The following is a 9,291-nucleotide window of genomic DNA, read 5'->3' on the forward strand; positions in this document are numbered from 1 at the left end:
TTTCTTTTCTCCTTTCCCCCATCCAATTGAACAATTTCTTTCCCTTTCACAATATCTACTGTACCTTTTGGATCTTATTCACTCTTTCAGTTTCTTACTCTAGGGAAACAATACGATGTTGACACATACGAGTCTGATTTATTTCACTTATGAGTATGGTCTCTAGTTGCATCTATTTACCTATGAAACCTGGAGTTTATCTTTCTTTATAGCTGAGTAGGACTTTTTGAAGAGAAAAAATGACTTAGTTTATGCTCTTCTCTTTCAAAATTAGAGTAATAAGCAAATGAAGACTTTGCCTACTGGATTCAAAGTTGGAGACAAGTGGAAAGGAAGATTTATTTGCCTGTGGGAATAAAGAAATAGAATCCTCAAGAATTTGAAGATGAGCTAAGAAAGTTTTAAATGAATTCCTAAATAATAGTCCAAAAATCTGGAAAATATTATCGTTTATTAATAGGCATCAGACATACAGATGACAGTCTTAATAGTCACATAGCTTACATTCATTCTCAATGAAAATCATAGAGCATCAACAGAGTATAGAACAATATAATGGGTGAAAATGGTGTTTGGTTTAAATTGCTGTATGAATACACAGCAAAAATTGAAAGAAATTCTGTCTCTGAATCTGTCTTACTAACTTTTTATTTCAAATACACTTTGATTTTTAATTACTGTAAAAATACAAATAAGATTTTTACCTGTGTATAGAAAGGCATATAAAACAGATATTGTATTATAATATGATATCATATATGTATTAACACACAAAAACTAGAATACTGATACTGCGTAATGCTTCAGAATACCCTCTCTAATCTCTAGTCTCAAATGTTTAAGTTTGTCACCTCTGCTGTTTTCACAGTACTCGTGATAACTAGTACTAGTACTTCAGCATGCTAGGAAACCATTTTACTATTGAGCTACATCCCTTGCCCTTTTCTTTTCTCAGTTTTTATTTTTTATTAGTATTTGTTTGCATGACATAATGGCTACATTCCTGCTGTGGAATTAAATTCAAATTTGATTATTTTCTTTAGAAGTCTTTCTGGCCAGAAAGCTCATGGACAATTTCCTATGCTTGAGCATAAAGAAAAAACAAGCGACAGTTTTCCTCTGAGGAACACCTCACTGTTCTGTATAGTATAAAACCAGTACAATCAGTGTTCGGATGAGTATCTTCTCAGATGTTTCCTCTCAGAGATTAAGAACCGAGGACACTTTCCTCCCTCACACTTTATGCTAGGCCTGTGTTGTCCTTTTCCATTTGGACTGCAACTCTAGAGATAGACCAGTATTCATGGTCATGTTTGCTATTTTGTGGAAGTTCCTGTTTCAATTATGAGAAAATGAGCACAAATCAGAATTGAAGCAGATGTGATAGATCCCTAGTAGGAAAGGACTAGTAGTATTGATGCCTTACCCCTATGAAATCTTTTCTTTGAGTCTATAAAATATTTTGTCATTTCAGTTTTCATTTTTAACGCCAAAGGAAAAAATGAAGCAATTTAAGGACATTTTATGTTTAGATGGACTGGATCATTTATGTATCCTATAATACAGAAAATGTATTCCATTTTTATCTCACAAGGTCATAACTACCAAGTAACAGCAGTTTTGTCTGATTCATCTGTCCCTTGAAGTGTGCCACGTAGTTTATGCTTAAAAAGTTTATGCAAAGATGTAAAGAGAGGAACAGGCAAAATGTGTGAGGGAAAGCAACGAGTAGAAATGTTAGAAGGGTCATGAATGATCAGTGATTCAAGAAGTGATGGTTCATTAATTAATGGCTACAGAGTTTGGTGAAAAGTTCATGCAGCAATGATGTCTGGCTCTTCCCTGTGGCTGTCCATTTAGAGAAGGCTTTCATACAGGTGAAGAATTCAAGGCCTGTCCCTCCTCTGCAGATATAATGTGAAACAGATGGATATGATATGTATTACAAATAATTATAAAATCCATAAACCCAGCCTCACATTTTAAATAAACATATTTTAGGAAAAATTATAATTATGGAACTAAACCTAAGTTTTGAAACTAGAGAAAATCTTTATTACTTTATGGTTATGTTACATAAACCAAGTAAGTGGCAAAATATTTTATGTCTTTGGATTTATCATTAAATTCTGATGACTACTGTTCTCTATAATATGTGCCATTATATCATATTTTGTCTTATAATAAAACGGTTAACAGTCAGTGACAGCTTACTATGTGCTGGACAGTCACAAATACACTGTATACACTACTGTGTATATTTCTTTTATCAGCATCCTTAGAAAGTAGATATTAACTTCTTTTTACTGAAATGACTTTGAGGCAGTTTCATTATTTGTTCTGGATGATAGAGCAACTCAAGAATCCTATATATTTTGTGGAGGCATATTCTTGTTTCTCATTCATTTCTGGAGAAATACTGTAAACACAGAAATTGGAAAAGGAGAACAGAACATCGGGTCTCCTAGCAATATAAAGCTGCACTTTGGCTCTCAGATGTAACAGATGATTTCATTGATTTGCAGACTAGATATTTTGGTTGTTTTTTTATTCATGATGTTTGAGAATGTTTTATAAGACTATAATGGTGGACAGTAATTTTTAAAAAATTTATGTCACAGTAATATTTCTTCTCAGGGAACATGGAAAGAAAATCTCAGAGGTGATTTCCAGGGCATGCATGAAGTTACTGTCTGTCTATCCATCAAAATTACTCCAACATTTATGAAAAATGCCATTCTTCATATCTTCGCTCCTCAAATCCTCTCCATTCCTTAACTGACATCTTGCAGTTCCCTTGTTAATGAATAAATTATTGAATATTTAAAACGTGCCATTTTATAATTGTGTTAATATTTTGCTTAATGTTACAAAAGTATATTTTTATAGATTAAATTCAGGTTAACCGGTTTTCAAGGTGAAAGTCTAAGACTTAACATATGCTAGAATATGAAGCAAACCTGTAGAACTCCTAGGATCTTGTCTTTAACAATTAATCATTAACCTCCTTAAGAATTAACACATGAACCACTGCTTTTTAACACTATATAGGTCAAGGTTATACAGCAATAGCATTCGGTGTTGTTTCTACACAGAGACTATTTATTTTAGAAAACAATAGCAAAACAAGAAAGTGAACAATGAATTTGGTTCTTGGGTTTAGTGTTTTCAATTGATTTGGAAACTGAATTTATTATAGTTAAGTGGATTCCCCTCTAGACTACACTCTTAGGTGAGACAAACCGGACAAGCTGTGTAAATATTGCATTGTCTACTTGGTGTGAAAAATTGAAAATGTAAATAAGAACCAAAATGTATGACAGATATTGTGAAAGAGGAACAAATTGTTCAAACAGAAAGGGGAACTGGTGGGAGGTGAAGAAGGGTAAACAAAAGAGGAAAAAAAGGATAAAATGGGAACAAATGTTTGTAAATAAGGAAGGGAAGAGTAGTTTAAGGGAGGGCAGTGGAGTGGGCAAAAAAAAAAAAAAAAGAGGAACTAAGACATAGCATTATAGGTTCAAGCTCCCTAAGATGAATGTGATCATTACACATATCTAAATTGTACCAATAAACAATAATAAATAAAGACAAATTTAATCCATAAATGTAATAACACTAACTATAGCAATATTATCATTTATTTTTTCCAGCCATTCAAATATGCTGCATTGTAGAAGTATTTATAGCAATAAATTTTCTTTGTGTCATTTCAAAAAATACTTTTCTTTCAGTGCGTATTTATTTTTGTTTCCTTAGTCATGTTTTTCAAAGAACAGCATACCTTAAAATATTTTATGAAACCTAAATCACTACTTCTATTTTTATTTTTCACATCTTTTAAATCGTAAGTCATTTCCTAACAAAGGATTAAAAGTATTTTCTATGAGAATATCTCCCAGAGCTGTTATTATGTTAGATTTCACACTTAGTTCTCACTGTAACTACAGTTAATTTTGTATATAAACATAATGTTTTGCCAGCAATATCTCTTGAAAAGATGAAATTTCATCTATGGTATTATCTTGATATAACTGTCAAAAACATCTATCATATATACGTGGTCTATATCTGAACAATCTAATGTGTTCCAATAAACTGTTTGACAATCCTTATTATCATAGCTCTCTATCTTATGATTGCATTATGATGAAAATTAAGATAACATACTATAAGTTTTTGAACTTTCCTTTCAAAAACATCTGACTCCATTAGATCTTTTGTTATCCTAATGAATTTTAGATTCATTATAGAATGTATCAATTGATTGTCTATCACTGATTAATGATTTTAAATTTATTGTTGTTTATCATGACTCATCTCAGAAAATAAGACTTGTCTTAATCTTGTCTTTCTTCTTTCTCTCTCATATCACCACAACCAAACAAAGATAGTTATCACAAACACCTCATTAAAATTTTAATTAAAGTCGATTTGTGTCTGAGAATTAATGCTAACTAGATTTCTCAGACTGCAGTTATCTCAAATCATCAGTTAAATTTATATCTGATAATCTCGTACCTGAAGATTCCTAAACAACTCTTTTATTCCCCAATTAATCCCACAGAGTCTAGAAAATATGGAAAGTGGTAGGCCATTGTTGACTAAGAATATATGTTTTATGTGTTTGCATTTTACTGAAGAACTAAAACCATGTGTGTGTGTGTGTGTGTGTGTGTGTGAGAGAGAGACAGAGAGAGAGAGAGAGAGAGAGAGAGAGAGAGAGAGTGGGAGAGACAGAGAGAGAAACAGGAACAGAGATTGATATTTCCATACAATACCACTGGGACCTTAGCCAAAGCAATAAATACTCCCATAAAAGTTCAAGTAGTAGAAGGGCAATACCAGCCCAATCAACTTCTCCAGCCAGACATCAAGATAAACTTAAACATTAGAGGGACAAGGAATTTACCTAGCATATGGAGGGAGAACAAAAAATGAAAAGCAGAGAGTAATGGTTAGAGTTCTTTTTCCTGAGTTCTAAAAAGCCCTTTGGATTGAAGGTAAAAACTTTGTTTCATTGGTGCAAGCCTACTTGGTATACGTCTGGGTAATATTCATCTGCCCAAAAAGTCTATGTTGTGGGGGTTCGTTCCAAGATATGACTTTTACAATGTAATGTCAAGTCAGGAAGCTTTAGTTATGTGGCAATGATTATAGAACCATGTCCACACTCTTCCAAAATAATGGCTTAAACCCACTTGGTTTTGTTCAGATACTCAAACACACCCTAAGCCTAGTTCTTCCCTGGAAATAGTCTCAAAATGTATTTATTTTCACCCAATCCTTCCACGTTATGTCATTCTCCACACAGTATCCAGAGTGAATTTTCTTAAATGAAAGTGTGTTTACATCAGCCTTCTATTTAAAAGCTTTTGGTGATTTCCTAGGGCTCATTACAATATGGAACATCATCTTTGCAAAATATCTCCTCATTACTAGTTCAGCCAGGTCCTCTGTTTCCCTAATCTAGGTTAACCTGTCAGTTATTCTCTCAAACACAGACAGAGGACAGTCACTCAGTCTCTCTTTTCACAGGTACAGTATTCCCTTCCCTATGTTTTTTTCTAATATCCATTTCATTCCAAACACAAGTGTAAGAAACATGTTCTTGTTAATGTAATACCTTGACTCTTTCCAAGGGAATACAATAGTATAATTCTGGAAATGGTTGTATTTGTTTCTAAAATCTAGTTCTACACACCATTCAAAGAGTTAAGTAGTATCTCTGCCTTACAGCATATATATTAGCTTAGCAGAACATTGAATATCACTAATCCTTGAAGAGAGAAATAAAAATCTCCCCTATAAATTGTTACAGTAATCTAAATAGTACCTGTCCATTTTTAACTTTTAGGAAAATAACTATGTATTTCTAGTAAAATTGTTCCCTCCTGTATGAGAGTGACTTTACAGTGAATGAAAACTATTCAATGTCATTTTCTCTTGGAGACTTTGAAATGTTTTAAGATAAAATTGAGAAAATGTCATTTGGCTCACCTTTGAGAAATATTAATGGGATCATAACTTCTATCATTATTAACATGATCATAGTTAAATATGATAAACTTCAGGTTATTTCTAGTAATGATATCTTGATGGAATGAAGTTTGAGAAATAAATTTTCTCACAATAATATACACTTTATCAGAAGCATGAGATACTTTTTCAATGTATCTTCACAGCATAAAGCAATCCCTTACCTATAGTGTGTATTTAATAAATACATAATGACTGAAATGATGTGTAAATGGATTCCAAAGAGAAGATACACATACAATTAATAGTGAAAGATTTTTCAAGAGGATCTGAGTTGTATGAGAAACATTGGAAAATATACACTTTATAGGATTGGGGGATATATATTTGAATTTTTAAAAAGTGAAATTTGGGATAATAGGACAGGATTTAAAGACATGCAGGTTTCTAGTTTAACAGATTTGTTTCTTCTTCATAGATCAGAATGTTGCATTCTTGTGATACAATAACATATAAATAGTATATATCATGAAATGATTAAAATTTAATAATTTTTATTTGGATACCAGATGAAAATGGACCTGATTTTAGTGAAATACAGGCCTTTTTCCCTCCTTCCTTATTAGAAAATACCTCTATCCCTGGGCGTGGTGGCTCATGCTTGTAATCCCAGCATTTGGGAGGCTGAGGCAGGAGGATTGTTTAGAATTTGAGGCCAGCCTGGGCTACACAGTGAGCTCAAGTCCAGGCTGAACTGCATAGAAAGACGCTGTCTCCAAAATGACAAAAAGAAAAGAAAAGAAAATACCTATATCATTCATGAAGCTATTTTGTTTTTTGATTTGTTCATACATTTAAATATTATATGTAAGCTTCATTATTCCACTTATGTAATAGTCCACTTTTATTCCCATCAATGTAGATCATATATCTAAAATTTAGGTTTACATTCCTAAAATGTCTATAATTTCTCTTGACCTTATCTTCCTTCTCCCTTACATTTTATTAGTTTAAGTTTTGTATTATTTTAGTGATTACATGTTTCTGTCAATAATTTTGAAATGATTTTTACTGTTCATAGATATTATCTAGTATGAGATCTAGCTTATGAGACAGAGCTAAATCTCATGTCAAAAATAAGTGTTCTCCAGTGAAGTTGTACTTCAGTAATCAGGATGTCATGTGTTTCTAAAATATAGGCAAAACCATTCATACTTCTTGCATTCCAGAAGGTAGTTACAATAATATCATATTTTAATCTCCTACATATTGGGGCATTTAATTTATCTATATTTGGAAACATCTTATATATACAGGTTATTTTTCTTTTTTCTTTGTTGAGTTCAAGGACTCCTGCAGGCTTAAGGACTCATGGCCCCATTGAAGTACACCGTAGCCTTATGTTCAACTTCTAATAGAAAACTTTGTCTACTGTTTTAGGAGAAACAAACAACCTTTAGAATGATTGAAGTATTGTCCATCAATTTTGCTTTTGAGTCTATTGTTTCAATTTCTCTTTTTTAAAATTTTTCTTTTAGGAAATAACAAGAAAATAATAATCTGATCAGTTTTTTGTGGTTGTTCTCAAACTTGCTGTCCCACTTGTCACCTCATATTATCACCCTTGAGAATCCTGGAATCAGAGTGATGCAGCTTTGATTTAATTTTCCTGGATTCATCACATACTATTACGGAAAATATTCTCCATTAGATTTCTCAATACATTTATTTCAAAAGTCTTTACATGTCTGAAAATGCCTTTATTTTGGCCTCATACTTCATTGGTAGCTAGATGTCTAAAGAATTCTAGATTGAAACAAAGAAAAATAATTGTTTAACATACGAAAACAATCATTTCACTGTTTATACATTGACAGTTTAATAATGACAAAAATAATGTCCATTAGGTTCGCTGTGTTTCTTGGATTTTTTCTGTTTCCTTTTCATTTTTAAAATTTTCTTGTTATCAATAAACATGCACAATGTTGTTATTTTTCACTGAGTTCTCAAATGTCATGAAGCAGAGGGTGAGTTTATGTTCATCATTTTTGTTAGCCTTATGTACTCTTTCAAACTGATAATAAGAAGCTTGTATATGCATATTATATATTATATATCATATATACTGATATGTTTTTATGTAGTTCTGCCCTCAATATTCCTCCTGCCTCTTTTTGAATATCTAGATGTCACATCTCACATCTTCCTAACTGATCCTCACATTATTTGTTGACTTTCATTTTATCTTCATTTAAGAAAGAAGAGAAATGAAGACACCTGTACATGTGTCTAGAAATTTTCTGAGATTATTTACAATGTCATTTTTAAAAGTCCATCAGATCTGTATTTTTTCATGTTTTCTACTTTCATTTGTTTTTACTTCAAAGAGAATAATAAAAATTAAAATGGTACAGAATTTCAAAACAAGATGCTTGAAAATTAACAAGTTATTATATTGCATATTGTTATCTTCAAAGCAGTTGCTCAGATTACCAGATATAAGCATGCAAGATTGGTCAAACAATATAAGCACTAACTGCTCCTTTCAGTATAAAATTGTATTTATCTAAGTTGATACTTCTGGAGAATTTGGATTGATACATTGTTAAATAGTGCTTTTTTTAAGAACTTTTGTGAAATTATTGATTATTTGATCAAGACAAAATTGTAAGCTCAAGATGATCAAGTAATATCTCATCAGACTACTCTGTCTGAGGGTTTGCAATGGCATGCTTAGTTAATGTAGGATAGCTATGAATTCTTTTGTTAGGATAGTATACAGATTATTAGATGATATATCACACAGAGATGACATCAAACTGTGCATGGAAAAGTGACTTTAATTTTATCAATGTAAAATTCAAAGTACATGGAGGTGATATAAGAGAAGAATAAAGAAGCTACACATTTAAAAGCAACTAAAGTAAAAGAACAAATTCAATCACTTCTGAGGAACACAGAGTTGAAAGCAAGGTACTGTTTATTAATACCTAGATAATGAGCAAACTTTAAAAGAATTTAAGGTTCAGCCATAGAAGTAAGATAAATATTGAGAGGGAATCAGTTTATTGCAGGCAATAAAGGTAATTTTCATTGATTAAATACTTGAGAGGGTCAAATATTGCCAAACGCTTAAACAAGGTAAATATATTCCTGAGAGACATGAATGTTAAAGTTAGATGATCACACAACTCAATTTACCTAAGAGTAGCTCAGATCAGAGTTTTCTTTTATTCTGTGATGATAATTATTAGGGCTCCCTTTTAGTCAATAATATGAGCAAATTTGAAAATAACATTTTTATCATAGGGG

Source organism: Chinchilla lanigera, unplaced genomic scaffold, assembly GCF_000276665.1.
Source record: "Chinchilla lanigera isolate Chin_1 unplaced genomic scaffold, ChiLan1.0 scaffold00013, whole genome shotgun sequence".
NCBI classification, from domain to species: Eukaryota; Metazoa; Chordata; class Mammalia; order Rodentia; family Chinchillidae; genus Chinchilla; species Chinchilla lanigera.